Below are 17,770 nucleotides of genomic sequence, written 5' to 3'. Positions count from 1 at the left end.
CAAAGCCGCTCGCTTCAGATTAAGACCAATTAAAGCAGGTGGCCCTGCACAAATTAATAGCTGGAGCACTCACCTGTTAAAAGGAGGAAAAGCACTGAGGGGCTTTGTTCTTTCGGATGAAGTGAGAAAGTGTCTAGCTTTCCTCTTGCCAGTGATGCGTTTCGGCAGGTAGTCAGCAAACACAATCACTTGTTTCATGGTGCTGAGAAAAAACAAAGCATGTGCTTAGTTTTTCCACATGAACTCAAGCCTCCTGAAGTGAGTGGCCATGTGCTGATGCGAGCTGGATAGTTGTGACTGATGCCTTTAGTAGTTAGCATTAAGATAAATGGCAATGCTTCATCACAGTTCTTGCAAAACTATTTATACTCTTTGAACATGTTTACATTTTGTTGCATTGCATGACATTAAAATATACATGGTTTTCAACATTTTTGCCTCTTCTAATAGAGGCTGCAAAAGACTTTTGACTAGATCACAGGATCACTTTCCAGCAGGACAGCAACCCTAAACATACAGCCAGAAATACAATGGAATGGTTTAAATAGAAGCAACTAATGTGTTACAACAGTCCAGTCAAAGTCTACACATATGCTGAATTGAAAATATAAGTGAAGACTTGAAAACTAATGTTCAGAGATGCTTCCCATCCATTCTGACAGACTTTTGATTTTTGATACTGGTAAAAAAGCTCTAACAGATCTTCCCAAAAGACTATTTTCAGTAAAAAGTGACAAATACAAATGCACTCTAGAGACTATTTTGTTGTTAAAACTTTTTAAAACTAGAATATCTAAAGTCAAAAAGTTGAAGAGGTAGAGATACATTTGCGTAGGATTGCATTAGACAACAGTTTGGTCTTTTTCAGTGCTCTCCACTCTAAGAGAAGGTTTTCAAATTACCTAACACAGCTAAAGAGCAAGAGTATCTTATTTCAAAATTATAAAACTGCTTCATCCAATTTAGAAAAGGGTTTTTCCTGTCTGAGAGTGTTTTGGAGAGAGGGTTAACAGTCTTACAAAAATGTGAACATCTGAGACTGAGGCATCTGAACCACAGCTGGTCAGATAGCCTGTGGGGTCATCTGAGGGCCAACGGAGGCTCTGCTGATCAAGGCCTCTCCTCTCGACAGGGGGATGAATGATGACTGCAGAGTAAATGCCAAAACTATAAATTTCATCCCACACTGAGCCAAAGCTCCTCCAGAGTTTATTTACATTTTGACATAGCATCTACTCTCAAGCGTCAATGTCGAAGGATCTCTCAGGATGGGGTGAATTAGTGATGCCAGTGCATGCGCTCTAAAGCACACATAGTCCGTGAAAGTTAATTTTGCTCTGACATGTCGGCCGTGCGCGGCGCTGCTGAGAGGACTGAAAGAATCTTTCATTAACTTGTCTTTTCTAGTTACGCTCCCTGAATCTTGCTTTTGACTCGATCCAGCAGTGCTGAGCAGATCCAGTCGCAGCGTGTAAACTGCTCCTCAAACGCCGCTTTGTCCCATTAATTACTAACATTAATGAGAAAGCAGAAAAAGAGGGAAAAGAAAGTCTAAAGAATCTGAGACCAGTCGCATTTTTATATGTGGAAACTAAATAAATAACCTCAGCACCCCTGTGGCTAACTTTCCAACAAGCTTCGTAAGAGAGGCCTGTTTGATGTGGATGCCTAGAGTCGACTGTGTTTGGACAGTCATGAGGTGGGGCTGCCAGGCTTTTAACTGCTCCAGAGAACACAACCCACCACAGAGTGGCTCATAGGAGTCCCTCTGTCCTGAGGCTGGACACAAACTATCAACGGAGAGAATGAAAAAGAGAGAGAGAGGCAGACAGAGACCCACACTGGGATTTATGCAGGCGAAGACTGTGGAACACCTAAAAACATTTTAGGTGTATAAGCCATTTAGTTTATACTAGAAAGTACATAAAAAGAGGATTTCATTTAATTTGATTTGTATTTACTGAATTTTGTTCGATTCTTGTGATCTTGTCAATGGTGAAACTGTGGAATCTTAAAAGTGGCTTAAAGTAAAATCATTCATTCCACTGAAGATATATTCAGACAGGGTGCAAATAACTCGTTGCTCCCATTTAGTGCTGTGGGAAGCAGGGAATGTCTAATTTGAGAGAACGAGCGTGCTTAAGTTATTACTGCAGAAAGGCAATCTGTCAAAGGCAGGCTGTTTTGGCATGTCACATACCACTGCTGAGATCATAGAGTCAGATTCTGCTTGCAATTACCGCCGAAGGACCTTGGGTACAGGCAGGCGGCCATTAATCCTCCTTCTGGCCCCGCACATTCTGACATGTCAAAATCCTCACTGTCCTCCGAGCAACGACTCAGGGAAAAAAAAATAAAATAAAAATTAAAAATGCACCCGAGCAGCCAAAACCACACCAGTGGAGTAATCGACGCCATCATTAGTTTAATTAGGTTTCTTTAAGTCGGCAGTATGTTATTATGACTTACTTTGTCCTGTATGAATGTTATATGGGGAGAGGAGACCACTGACATTTGCTTGATTAAGAGTTTATTAGAAATTGGACGGGGGGGAGAAGAGTCCCAGTTGTGAACTGAGTGGTAGTTTTTCTTTTTTTGTTTTTTTTAAAGCAGTTTAGAGCAAGAAAACCTGAAAATCTCAAAGGTATGCAATGTAGGCATTTATACTATATAGGCAATCAAAATTGGCCTTTCTATTATTTTTTAAAATGACCTGTAATTTCTTATCTCATCCAAAAACAAAAAGCACTTGGAGACACACTCTCAATGCACTTTCATATCCACAAGGATGAGGTCAGTGTCCACCACCATTTTGAAGTCTGTCATTGTGTTTTGTTCTAGAAAAATAATGTATAGCTTTCTTGTAGAAAAAAAAGTTAAGGAAGTAAACAGGTAAAGAGACCAGATATCTCCTCACCCACCAAAAACAGTTCTCTAAACCCAGGAAAAAACACACTTAAAAACTTTAAATTCAGGGATGCAACAACCAGAAACCAGTTAAAAAAGTGGATTTTGTAGGTGGAAGAAGAAGAAACCTACAAAGTCATGCTCTCCTTGACTATGTGCAAAGGGAGGAGAGGGAGAAGAGAGGAAGGCTTTTATTCAGATAGGGCTGTCTTAATTTTCAATCTTGTGAGTAGAGTATTAAACTTTATCATCTTAGAGTTACTACAAAATTAAACACAAAATATTCAAGTTATCATATCCACTGAAATAAAATTTAATGAAAACCTTTGTGAAGAATGAAACTATGTTAACTGAGAGCCTCAATCCCTTGTTTAAGGTAGATGTAGAAGTAACTTCTCCAGTTTGGGCGTCACTGGCCCAAGTGCTCCAATGACCACAGGCACTGTAGCTGCCTTCCCCTGTCAAGCTTTCTCCAGCTCCTCCCTGAGCCATCGGTATTTCTCCATCTTCCTGATGTTTCAGTCATGTGGCTGTCAGTTGGTTGACCATTACCACTTCCGCTTGTAAAAATTGTAATTCAGTATGTACAGTAATTTAATTCAATTCCAAATGTCCAAACTTTTGGTCTGTACTGTACCTGAGTTTTACAGTCACAGTTTGGTGTAATTTTGGTTTAAGCAAAAGAGATAAATAAAAGCAGCCACTTTGGAATTCTCTTGGGATTTAGTTGTATTTTCTTTAATTAATAAATAATAATCAAGTATAGCCATTGCATGGATGAACGGGTCAGTGGATGGATGAACATATGAATGGATAGAAGACAATAACACTATGTACTTTGGAGTTGTTTTGACAATTAGACAACACAGTGTGAGGTCACAGATTCACCCTAAATGATTTTCATGGATTATGAATCTGGTTGATTTTTTGACCATTAATACAATTTAAAGTAGCTTAAAATCACCATGCCTACTTAAAAAAAAAAAAAACATTTAGCAACTTATGAATAAATGAAAAACAAGATTGTCAGAATCCAGTTGACATTCCGTGAACTATGGCATTACCCTTATTGTCACGCCTTCAAATATCTGTGTGGTGTGTCATGGTATGTCTGAGCATCTGTGTGCAATCGGAATGACTAGCATGACTGCCGTGCAGATGGTCACAGGATGTGACCACCTCAGATCTCCTGTTCCCATCCATCCACCGCTAAATAGCTCCTTTGACGCTCTGTGCACACCGCCTGTCCTATCCTGATCACATGATCATCACCATTTTGAAAATAACACAAAAATGAGATGAACAGATTCACAGCACCAAATCCAAGAACTTTTGACCTTTTTGCAGCAGGCCGGGTGTCACGAGTTAGATTTCCTGATATCACTCTTTGAAATCTTAATGTCCAACTGCCCTGCTTCATGGCCCTCTGCTCAACGGCTAAATCAGATTTACAACTACTGTCAAATGCAGGAATGAAAGATAGATTAATCTTCCCCTCACAAGTTTACATCTTGGGCATCTGGACTGCTGATCTTGCCCTAACAAGCGCAGAGGTCTTGGTGAGCTGTCTTTTAATGTTGATGTGTTTATGTCCAGAGATGAATGGTGCTGTCACAAGAATCTATTTATACAGCAGTTATATGGCAGTGCCACCAGATCCAGGACATTTCACTTCCCTGAGACGGGCACCAGCATCTGTTATAGGAAGTCAGCAAATAGCACTTTCTTCTTGGTTTGGAAAGATGTTCAAGGTATGTTTTGCGTGCGTTACTGTCAATTAAAAAAAAAGAAAGAAAACTGCTGACACTGTACATATGAATGTTTTTTTTCCTATCTAGTGCAAAATCATGACCCAAATAAGACATTAGAAAAATAAACTTGTCAGTCATACAGTGCACATAAAAAGTAATAGATGTTTTACTTGTTTCAAAATTTTTCCAAAAATACGCTTTAGTGTTCAAGTAAAAACTGTTTTCTACAAAATAATGACAATAATTGAGAGCATAAATATTCACCCCCTTTAAAGTGACTGACCTATTTAAACAGAAGTCACTTTAGATAGGTGACGTTTTAAATTTAAGTAATAGCTTAATTTTAGTAATAGCTCACAGTATGGGTCACTTCCACATGTTTAAAATCATAACTTGTCCTTTGCCATTTTTCCACTCATACCAGAAAGAAAACATGAAGACAAACACAACGGAATGTGCAATTTAAAGAGGATCACAAAAGGATATCTGTTCAACAAAGCCACCTCAGACTTTTATCTCTCCTGGCCTCCTCCATGACCCTTCATACTGCATTTTTTTTTTTTTTTGTTTACACCAAGACCAATGGTAAAGCATCCTGAGTGCAGGACAGTGTTCTTATCTCAACTAATCTCTCCTGGATCATCCGTAAACCTCACTTTATTAGCTCGTGCACAAGGATCATCCATGTGGAATTAGAGCAAAAAAAAATTAACCAATGTAACTTTATTCAGATGTTCTGAAGGCAAACGCACAGCGATGTTGAAATTTACTTTGAAAACCGTTTCTTATTATCCGTGAGGCATGAGAGGTTCAGGCTCAATGGATGCCAGGTGATCCCCGATGGGGGTGGAGGTGGTCCTGCTTCACACAAAATCAATTCTGGCCTTTGGTGTTGGCAAGACAGCAGAGTAGGGGGGCAAGGAGAGGGGGGGGAACACATGTCTGATACCTCCTGACTTTTTCATGAGTAACTGTTTGAAGTTTCAAACCCCCACAGAGGATTCTTGGGGCGATGAATCCAGAAAGGTGCAGCTTAGGGCTCAGGCATATTATCATCAGTGAAATCCGTTGCACAGCTTGATGAGAGGAGTCTAACAATTTAAATTTTAAGACCAAAATCAGTTCCTTACATTTTTGCACCCTAAAATTTGAGAATTTGAGGTTAATATTCTATCTCTTCTGCTGCTTTCTTTTATGATGGACATCCTTTCTTTAAGAAGCCCCTCCTAAGCCATCCTCTTCTTAAGTAGCTCTGTTCACAGACTGTTCTGAGCACAAAGAAGAAGAGCACAACCTCAAAGCGTCTTTTGTCACAGAAGCAGTGAAGGGTAGTGACTGCGATTCATGTGATGGGGTAAAGAGGTGTGGTAGGTACTGAGGAGGGTGGGCTGACACTGAAAGGCTTCAGTTTTGCAGCCCTGGTGGTCCGGTCTTGCAGCTGTTTTTGCAATAACAAAACTCAGCCATTTCTTAAGAAGTCCGATGGTAACATGTTCATCACCAGCTCAGTTCTGAGAGAGGTTTTGCATGTTGTTGAACGACTGAAGTTTTGCATATTTCTGGCTTCACCCTGGCATGACCTGCTGAACATCATGTCAGTGTGATGTGTCTTTTGTTTCACACACTCAGATTCCTTGGCTGGCCGCTGTGTTGTTGGACCTCCATCATTCACACCGTGTTCTGCTTCAGTAGAGCAGCTTAGAGTAAATGTTTTACCTCTAACAGCAGCCACTAAGGGAAGTTAAAGGGTAGAACGCTAAAGAATAGCTGTAGTTAAATTTTTTCAGTTAGTTTGTGTTTAATCTAAATTGTGTGTTTTAGCAAAACTTCTCAAAAAGCATGCAATGGGCCTGAAATACATATGTAAAATTAATTGACAACTATTTTAAGGGATTTTACTTAGAATAGTTGTTTTTTATTTTTATATTGTCAAAAGAAAAGCCTTATAGAAGAAAACATTTAGAAATGCACTGATCATTTCTGAACACGTCATCATTCAATAAAATCTGGAACTTAAAGGAAAAAATTTCACTTTGAGAGCAGGAGAAGACTAGGTTTCATTCATTTTTTTAATCAAGAAAATTAGCCATATTGCCAGCCCCTGTTTATATTTCCTATGAAGAATACAGAGGTTACCAACATTTTCAAACAAAGTATCGTCCATAGAAGATGGAGGCTGAAAGCTGAAATCACAAAAATACTTTCTGTAATACATTTGGTCTTCCTGTTTTACTAAAGTTGGGTTCTGGTCAATTTGGTACTGATCCAGTTTGATAAGATACCCTCTATGTGTGTATAAATTGACATCATGCCACACACAGCTCTGCTTTGTACCTAAAAAAACAAAACTGCAAGATTGCAAAATGGAGGAGTAAAATGACCAGCACTCACAGAGACTAGCCATGTGACGTTGCAGCCTAATTTAATAACCACATTACTCCCTATTGAACATAACTTCCTTTAAAACGTTTTTTTTATAGTCCTTTTGCTCTTCCTCTAATTTAAAATCCCTTAATGATGCCGAAATGTGCAAATTTAAATGTGTCCTTCCTTCAGTAACAACTTCTACACCAAAGGAAGTTGTTGCAATATCTTAGCACTTAGGTGTGGTGTGTTCGCTAATAGAAATCTTTTGTTTAAGATAGATTTTTTTAGTTTTTGACTCTTAAAGATTTGTTTTCCTCAAGGATCCATGTCTGTGACTATCAAGTTGAATGGAGCCCAATTCAGGTCTCTGTAAATCCCTATGAAAATTAATGCATCACCAGATTTTGCATTCAATATAAAACATTGTTCTATCTTAAAGGGAGTCTAGAATTGTACAGGAGGGGGTCGTACTTGGCATTTAAAGAACAGCTCTAATATGCCAATGTAGTTTTCTTTCTTTGGTGCATATTAAATAGAGACTGACTCTAAGACTCAGACTTCTCAGATGTTAAAACCACCAGACCAACCAAAGTTAATTCCATAGGTCATTGATGGTGTTGGGGTCAAAGATTTCACTGAAGAGCATTAAAATTATATTAGCATTAAGATGAGCAAAGGACCATTCAGAAAAAAGTGAATAACAGTAACCATTAATTTAGTGATTCATGCAGTGCTATGGTAACAGGACGCCATCCATGAATACATTACAAAATCAAAGCTGAAATAAAGCCATTTTGGCAAATTAATTTTTAATGGTGAGCTTAAGACCAGTAACAAACGTAAGTCCAGTATAACTTCACATCCATAAAATAAAACTTTAATGCAGCCAATTTCACATTAATAAAATGTAATGTATTTGACAGATTTTTACTTTTATATTACCTACTGCAGACATGTGTCACTTATGTCACATAATGACCCAATAAAAGCACCACTGAAGCAGAAGACAAGCTGGTAAATGAGCTGCCAGGAGTATGTTTTGAAACAGTGTTTTAAAGAAATCCTGGCGTCTATGTGTGAGACATGACTTCCTTCTTTTTAACAGTGGGCACTTCAAGCGCTGGCTCGGTGTCAACCTTCCTTTCTAATGGACAGCCACAAAGCTGACAGGCAGTAAATCAGAGGAAGTATAGAAAGCCATTAGTCCAGGGATACACAATAAAAAGCGGTAATGGTCTCATAAAGCCTGCAACACCACAGCAGACATTCTGATTCTGTCTATTAAGGCGTACGCAGAGTCTCAGATGAGTGAAAATAGAGAAGACATTTCTCTTCTGTGCATTGTTGCCTGGGGTCCTGTGTTCGTGATCAATGTACAGTGAAACGCAGTGCCCCGAAAACTATTTATTTAGTGGGTGAGAGAATATTAGAGGAGAACGCTGTGATTATGAAGCGCTTGTACGGAGCTCTGTGTTATAGACACTTTACGGACGTACTGAAAGCTGGTTAAAATTAGTTTTCTGGATTAAAAAGGAAAAAAACAACAACATTTGCTCAGCTGAAATGTATGAAAGATCTAATTAGGTCACAACTTTTAAGAAACTGTTAATGTAATAATCAAAACCCATTTTGTACCTAAGCTTTAGGTATGTTTATACATACACCATCTTTTTTTTCCAATACATTTGCGCAGAAATTCAGTCTGGTCTACGACTGAAAATTTTTGCATCAAAGGAGCATTCAGTGAGAGTGCTGCTCAATAAATAAAACTGTCATCAACATATACATTTATTTTGACATTCCATTGGTTTTATTAAAACTGAAACTAAAACGAAGGTTAAAATTGAGCCTTGGAAAAGATATGAAGGCGTTTTAAGCTTGTATTGTAATTTAAATGGCAACACACCGAATCCTCTAGCAAAATAATTCATACATTTGGAGACCTTTTATCAAGACCCAAAGAATTGCTTTGATCAATAGTATTTAATACTTTAGAAAGAACAGTGTAGGCCTTGGTTTTAGTATCAAATCTAAGGGTGGGAAACACAGAAGAAACAACAACATAAATGTATTTTGGTTGAATTAGTCCTGGTCATAGCTCATTCATATTGATCCTTGAGGAAAATCTACAGAAACTGTAAGCTTGTTTAATATGACAATGAATAATTTTCTATAAATATTGCATAAATTACATTATTATCAATACATAAATGTGTTTTAGTTTAGTCACCTGCTAAAATACAGAATAAAACTGGCTATAACGTATCCTTGAGTATGACCAGTAGACGTTGTACAACATTATACATTCTTAGTATAATGTTCTTCTATCTTATTAACTTCTTCTACTTCTGAAACAAAGTTCAACGGTAACCTGGTCATGAAATATTCCATGAACACACCTTAGTTCTTCTTGAACTAAGGTGTGTAACAGGAGAAATGCGTCTAAAACATGCATGACACAGAACCAGAAGTGTCCACTTGTGACGTCAACGACACGAGTCCTTTAAATGAAACTGTTTTCAGATCATTGAACAGCTTGCTTCACATAACAACAGACACAAGGACAGAGTAATGGATGGCCTGGCCTTCTACAGTAAATATTATGTAAACAGTTTCAGTCCAAATCCAAACAGAGGGTTTTGACAGATGTAAAAAAATAAATAAATACAAAATTGACAAAATATTTTTGAGTTGCACAGCCAGAGGCTCATATGTATTCATCAGGAGTATAATTCTCTAGAAAACAAAATCTTCCTTAAACTGTGCCAGCAATACAACCAGCTGCCAGATGTCTAAATAATTTCACAAAAATCAACCCAAATTTCCCCTACCGTGAGATAAGAAATTCCTCAGAGTGACATTTCAACAGGCTGTTCCTAACTTACAGCAAGGCTGAACTCGCCCGAAGACAATGACAAGCTCCTCTCTGTCTGATGTCACTTCCCATTTCCAGGCCGACCGCTATCTGCTGCTGGCTTCTGCCAATAATAGCTCATCAAAACAACACAACCCGTCTTGGCACAAAAATAAAGGCTGCACTCCACGTCCGTGCCACTCAGTTGTCAATTAAGACTCCTCTTCACACTGACACTTGTGACTTAAAAGAAACAGTCAAGAGTGTGATGAATCCGAGTCGACAGATGAGAAGGCAGTGCGCTGCGTTGCAGTACCATAATGCACTTGAGATATGGATAACAACTGACACCACTGGCAGGTCTTATGAAGTTTGATTTCATTTGTCAGGCCTCTTCTACTTTGTCTTTTCAGCTCACTCGCTCCCTCGCTTTTCAATCATCATGGTAATAGCTCATTCTGATCGCCTGAAGACACTCAACCTCGTTTTCATTTAAAATGCAGAGATATAAATATAGCAAGTGCTGCTCTGAGCAACATATAGTCATGGGAGGCAGGGGGGAGCACAAAAACTAAGTACACCCCTACAAATTCAATTGGATTTAAGAGAGAAATCACCAGCCTTTTTGAGTTTTCGGCAGTTGGTTGATCTTGAGGATACAAGCCCCGATTAAAAACGTCAAGAAAAAAGAGAAGCACCTGTTGCTGCCAATGAGTCTTTTTAAGACTGAGACTTCAAATCGAAAGGTCATTATTTTCACACGCAAAACATTTACGACTGAAAGGAAAACAGACATGAGACAAAATATGAATTTGTGTTGAGCACAAAAATGGATTCTAGGAAAAAGCTTTTGCAAAAATATGAATTACCTGTTGTTTTGCCATTAAATGTTTAACAAACCTAAGAACCTAAGTCTTAAAGCCGAAAGAAACTAATTGAACGTGTACTTTTATGTTTTCAGAAACAAAGTGTGTTCAAAAGAATGAACCACTTCTGGTGTGAGTTGCATAAATTCAATAGAGTTTTAGCTAGAAATAATCAAATTCATATCTGACTCAAAGAAAAGGGAACACATTATTATAGCTCTTTAGCTTAAACTGCAAAAAAGCTCTAAAAAGATCATGTTAGTATTCATGACTAGCAGTATGTTAGTTGTGATATCCTCAAGCAGCAGACAAATCTGTGCTATCTTGTTTTAAAGTATGCTGTTAGCTTTATACTTGTTAAATAAATGATGAAATTATGACAATTCTTTTTGCTTGTGGAGGAATGCTTAAAACATTTGACCCAAGTCATACAGACCAAAGGCAATGTGACCAAAAACAGGAAATGTATGTAAGCTTCTCATTTTGAATACATTGATAAGTAAATATCTGATATAAATAGAAACAATGTTGGTCATTTTAAATGAGCAAAAACCAGAAAAGTTTAACTCCAGACAGTGAGGAGAAAAAAAAAGATCAATGTCTTTTTTTATGTAGTGTATATAAACTTTTTGTTTAACTTTGTGTGTTTATTTTAAAATGTATGCATGTTCATTTGTGGCTATGCAATTCAGCACTTAATTCAAATGGAAAAGGTGTAAAAAAAATTATAATTGTTTTTGAGAAACTATTCTCAGCCAAATTTATTATATTTGATCAGACATTTGTCAATTTATTTGCGCCCATCTGTTTTTAGCAAGCCTGACAGAAGCTCCTCGATATATTTGAAATACCTTGAGGTATTTTAGTATCATCAGATTTCATAATATTTGCACTCCTTTTAAACGCGTGAAATCTGCTTGAAGAAACTGCAAAAAACTAAGAGCTACAACTCAGTTTTCACATGCCTTAGTTATCATGTAGCATGTCAAACAAACAAAATGACAATTATAGAAAAACAGAACAAGTGTGGTTTGTTTTGAAGGGTTGCCAGGAAAAAGCCTCTAAAAAAGAATTTAGATGCATGACTTCATCTAAACACAGACGTTTGGAACAAAGTTCTTTAGACATATGACAGTAAAGTACAGACAATTAGTCTTAATGTACAATGTAAAAACAAAGCGATGAGTTGTCCATGAAGTTTTCAGCACACAGAAGTATTCTAGAGTCAAATGTGAGACCATCTGACAGAAAAATTGATCTCATATTAAACTGGTTTCTCAAGAGGAGCAGCAAATATACAACAGACTGGCAAGAAGAGCCCAGTCAATGTTCAAACCTCAGCCTAATTTAAAATCTATTGTGAGACTTAAAGAGGAGTGTACCAAAAATCCTTCCCAACAACGAGAGACTTTTAAAGTCTCCAAAGACTCAAAGATTCCAGTGTTCTTTTTTGTGTGAAATGCGTGCAACTAAAACACAAATATCACACAATAAACACAAATTATAGAGAAACAAGCTTCTACTTCGATATGTGATCACTGTGAAGACAAAGCAAACAGTAAGTGTCCAAGCCTGTTTTGACAAATACCTCGCATGCTTGTCTCCAGCCGACCACATGACGGTAATTCCTGACTGAAGCGCTCCTCCTGTGAATCTCTATAATCCTGACTGTGAAATGTGACAAGATCACTCTTTAGGCTGCTTTAGTCTGAATAATCTGCTCGTCACAGACGTTCATCCTGACCTGCACAGCGCTTCCAGCGTCATAACACGCCACCTGAACATTTCCACCCCCTGACTTAGGCTCCAGAAATTAAATCTAGATGAACAAATGTGAAGGATCAGCATCTAGTGCTGGATGTGTCATGTTGATTTTACAGTTATTGCTTCTCAGTTGAAATCTCACTGCATGGTGTGCTTTAAACTGATTTAAGACACTGACTTTGAAAGGCAAGATGGGTCGCATTGTTTGGTGTGTTAAAGAAGAAAATCTAAACTGCAGAAGTTAGAAAATGCTTTGATGCTGGTCTTGTTTGATTTGTTTGTACTATATCGTTAATTACCAGAGAAATCAGGACAGCCACAGAACTTTCAGAAAATACTTTACAGTTGCAACCTTAATATGTAAAATCAAGTTATACGCTAAACTTTAATGTCAGCCAACATGAAAACGTTTGTTCCTGTGCAGCTCAAAGCCAACTGGGTTTGACGTGAGCCCCTTGGAGTTTCCACAAAGTTCTAAACCAGTAATACGGCAGCTGTCAGCTTGAATCCAGCAGCTGGTTCCAGTGCTAACAGGGAGGTAAGGTGAAGTTAACTCTTCTCTACAGCATGACTACAACCCATGGGGGGGATCCTCACCCACCTGACGGCGAGTGGACGACAGCGCGCCATCTCCTCAGGCTTTACTTTCAGCTCCTGACCAGCTTTGACTAATTGAGGAGACAAAGTGAATAAGACCCTTCAACCAGCACCATCTTGGCTGCAACTCAACTTTTCTGACTCTCACTGTCAGAGCTGAGCTCCGGCGCTCTGACTTCCGGCTAGATACTGTAAGTTCTACGTGTCACCTTTGAGTTGAGCTCTCGCAAAATGAAGTCAGCGCTACGGTCTTTGACACGAGAAGGTAGTAGGAAAGAGGAAAATATCCTCCGAGAAGTCAAAGAGAATGGGTATGACTTCTAAGTATCTCAAATGTCCTGTCTTGAGAACATAATATCTGTAATACTTCTTGACACATTCGCCTATAACCGCTTATTCTTTGCCAGCTTCTGTGGGGCCCTTTCTTCCCCCCTCTCTGGGCAGGGAAGAAAAGCAGTCTATTTTCTTGTCATATTTGGCTGAAAGGTGGGGGAGGGAGACTTTCAGCTTGGAGTCTAATTTCCTGCACTTTAAAGACAGTCCGCATGCAAGGTGCATTACCATGTTATCAAGGTGATGGAACAATTTCAAAGTGTCAGTCAGTCATGGAAATATCAGAACGACTTAATGTCTGGAGTAATCTGTCAAAGGCTGTAGAGAAGTGGTGCAGAGTAGGAGTTTTATTCAGTCTGCACCCATTCCCTAGACTTTAGCTCAGTGTTGCACTCTAAAAAGTAGTCATACTGTATGTCTGCATGGGGATGTATTAATAAGTGAACCAGGGAGCACATCTAATGTAATTTTGAATAGGCAGGGAACAAAAACTTTGCTGGATGTTATACGAAAGCATTCAGCCTGTGCACAAAACCACCGCAGCTCATATGATCCCACCATTCGCCGCTTCACAGACGGCAGTTAGTTAAGGCTGTTAATTTCCTGATAGACGCACCACTGTGGGTGACACACACGGGCTGTACTTAACCATTATTAATGTGACAGGCCTCAGCGCAAAGCAAATCAATTAAACAGGAGCAATCACCGCAGCCTGGATAAGCAGCCTTTTAAGGCTGTTTTTTCCTTGACAAGGAGGTCCTCGATCCAGGCCCTCCAGTGCCAGGGCCTGACAGGTCAAGAAAGCACTGCGAAACAATAGCACCTTCCAACCATCATCTCGCCTTTTTACCTGTCACATCCAGTCGGCCTGTCTGGCTGCTGACGTGGCGCACCCTGTGCCGGCTGCCACAGGGGTGAATTTTCATGTCACCAAGAGGGAATTTCTTATTCTATTTGCTTGACATTATAATGCTGCATTTATTATCCATATCTCCCCCATTTCTTATTTGAAAGCTATATGTTAGGAGCTTTTGTGCCTGCAGGATCTTGGGAAAATAGTCATACTCCATGAAATGTTTCACATTTTGCCAGGTTACAATCACAAATTGTAATTCATTTTATTTGGATTTTACATAATAGACCAACATGAAAACATGAAAAACAAAATTGCACTTTGTTTTAAATGTTTTAATAAATAAAAATATTAAACGTTTACCATGTATACACCCAGAGTTGTATCCTTATGAAACCTTTGCTGCATTACCTCCATCCATCTTCCCATTAACACAGACCAGCCTTCCCGTTCAAGATTAATAAATTCATCCTCAGCATGATGCTGCCACTGTCATGTATATGGTGAGGGTGGCATGTTCACAGTATTAGATGTTCATCGTAAATTGTTTTATGCATGTAGACCAAAATTATTCATTTTCGAATCACCTGACCAGATCGACTTTTTCCAGGTGTTTGATTTGACACTTGCATGCCGTGTGGCAAACTCCAAACATGATTTCTTATAGATTTAGTCCTGCTACTCTTGGATGAAGGGAATATTTGTATTTGCGGAGTGTTCTGTACCACCTTAGCTGTGGATTTCTTCATCTCCTCCAGAGTTACTAAGGGACTCTTAGCTGCCTCTCTAGTGATCTTATTACTTCAGGTAGATATTACTTCATATGTTTGTAGTTGTGCTCCACTATTTCTGTTTTTTGTGAATGAATTGGATGGCCTCTGAGGGCTTTTTCTGGAATTTATTTAGGTGTATTAGAGTAAAAGGAATTGCATCTCTTTTTAAATTTTGAAAAACCATGAATCAATAATTATGTTCTGCTTTGTGTTTATCATATAAATCCAAATAAAACATATTTACACTTGTCATCAATGTGCCTAAATATGAAAAGGTTAAAGGAACATTAAGCTTTGCAAACTGCCTAAGTTTTCGTCCTTTTTCTTAAGATTTAGGTTGTTATAGTTGTCAAAGGCAGAACAGATTAACAGGACTGTTGCAGGGGCTCTCCTTAATCTTAACCTTCCACCGCTGCTTGCAACCTTTAACGTGTCCACAATAACATTACTTTTAAGCTACATCATGTATTTAGCTGCTGTTAAAACAAGCACTGTTGCAATCTAATTAAAATTTTTCTAATCAGCCCAGCAGCAACCATCAACCTTCAACAAGTTACAAGATTCACGCAAGGTTACTTAATATGGACCTGGTCCCGTAGGCTTTAATAGCAAATACATTTCAACATCACCAGTCACAGTGATATCATGTAAGGCTGCCCAAAATTCATATTCAAAAATATTAAATGAAATATTTTTTAAAAAAGCACGAATTCTTGAAATCTGACAACGTATTGAGCTTGTTCAGATAATATAAGCACAAGTTTAGTCAGGATGCAAGCTGATTGAATTAGGTTTTCCTCAACAGCTTTAAGTTGCATTTGGAGAAACACAAAACATTTACAAATATGATGAATAACTTGTCAATTAAACAAACTATGATGTTGAAATTCTTTCTAAAGTTTGATATTTCAAACTTTACAGAAAGTAATAAAAAAAAAATTTCCTCCAACTATTAGTTTTGATGGCAGAAGATTATCAGTGGCCCCCATCAGGCCACCACTTTGAGGCACCCCTGATCTTGAAAGTTTAATTTCCTCCGCAATCTTTATGATTAACTATTACCTGTCATAAAAAAGTTTGATTGTCACGAATGATGGCACCCAAACCTGTATTTGCATTAGGATTCATAACGAAGCCCTGGTGGTAAAATATTCTGCTTTGAACTAATGACTTACTGTGGAAGCCATTTAAGGATAAAGCTGAGAATTTGGTGTCTGCTGCTGCGAACCATCCATCACGTCCACAATAAAAGGAGTTTTTTTGCCTGACGGTTGAAATTTATGGTCGCCCTTCTCTGCCCTAATAACTCAAAGCGCTGTGTCAGAGCCTGACAGCCCTTGCCGAAAACAGCAGCCCTGTTATCAATCAAAAAACACTTGCATATGTTTAAACTTTCGCCTGATCAGCAAGACATTTATAGGCTATTGAGTAATAAGATGAGTGGGTCTGGTTCGATGGGGAGGAATGCGGAAGCTCTAGTGAGTAATGGTGGCAAAATGAGAAATTTTAAAGCATGGTTCAAGTAAAAAGAAATGGAACATTTTGGGGCAAGAATTTGGAGAAATTGGGGTAAATTTATGGTTTTTGTAAATACTTATCACTGTATCCAGTCAGTGATGAGTTTTTAAAGCAGACATGAATGAAGAGAAGCAGAAAAAGGACATCTCACTTTATACCAAACATATATGGATTCATTTATTTTAAATTCACCGGAGAAGTGACAAAACAAGTGAGAAGAATAGCAGACAGCTGCCAGATAAGCTGTCAGTGTGCTGTCCTCCTTGGCAGCAATGATTTACAGGGCAAAGTTCTAGCAAATGTAAAAGAATGTAAAAGAGCAGAGGTGCCACTAAAAGGAGGGAACAGGAGGACAATAATGGCTTGTCCTTTCCTGGCTGACCAGTTTTATATGCATTTTTAATAGTATTGTTAAGAAACAACACATTTCTCCAAGATAAAATATTTATTTATTCATTTTTTTAAAATGCTTAGGTCTTTCTTTACCCTTTACAATGTACTACTTCTAAATCTACCACTTCCTCCTGGCACCACCTCACTAAGTACCACCACAGTGTTGCAGCTCATATTAAAGAGCTATTTTTGCCTTTTGGTTTAGGTGTGCCACCCAAAGATTATCATTGGGCCCCTTCTTGCCTCTCAGTAGAAAACGACCTGGAGACACACATGTGAAAGATGTTACATATTGAAGGTTTTTATCTACAATGGTGCATCCATACTCCTTTTTAAAAAAAAAAATAAAAAATCTTTGCTTCATGCAGGTATATCTCTGACTATTGGTAAAAAATTTAAAAAAAAATTAAAATGTTTAGGTATTTTAGTAATTTAATTCAAACCCCTCTGAACAGCTCCTACACAAAGTTTCTGACATGATTATTATGGCTTTCGGATAAAGAAAACTTAATATCATTACATTATAAAATTACAATAAAATATGATATTAATTAAATACATTGAAGCTATTCACATGCTGTAGTCTTTCCCACTGTGTGCAGACTTTTGACATGACATTTGTCTAGCAGACACTCTGACACATTCCTCAAAGAGAGAAAGCTTCAAACGATCATTGTTAAGCAAGCTGGTAGTTCAGAGACTGCTGTATTAAAATGTTTAGTGGAAGGAAAATATGTGTGAAAACTTAGGAGAACTGTAAGGGAAACTCCATTTAAGAAATTAGGGGAGAATAT

General features: G+C 38.1%; 1 long non-coding RNA gene across 4 annotated transcripts in view; it reads right to left on the bottom strand.

The window, feature by feature from the left end:
- LOC122822704 overlaps positions 1-17,770 on the bottom strand; it is a 129,767-nt gene that overhangs the window by 78,787 nt on the left and 33,210 nt on the right. For 2 of the 4 annotated variants that reach the window (XR_006369200.1, XR_006369199.1), the window contains exon 3: positions 74-202. The exons of the other annotated variants lie outside the window; for them this stretch is intronic. This is a non-coding gene — a long non-coding RNA (uncharacterized LOC122822704). The remainder of the gene's footprint in view (positions 1-73; positions 203-17,770) is intronic. 4 annotated transcript variants of the gene reach the window in all.

This window comes from Gambusia affinis, linkage group LG20 (assembly GCF_019740435.1).
Source record: "Gambusia affinis linkage group LG20, SWU_Gaff_1.0, whole genome shotgun sequence".
Classification (NCBI taxonomy): domain Eukaryota; kingdom Metazoa; phylum Chordata; class Actinopteri; order Cyprinodontiformes; family Poeciliidae; genus Gambusia; species Gambusia affinis.
Note: the sequence above shows the minus strand (reverse complement) of the source record. Positions and strands in the feature narration are given on the sequence as shown.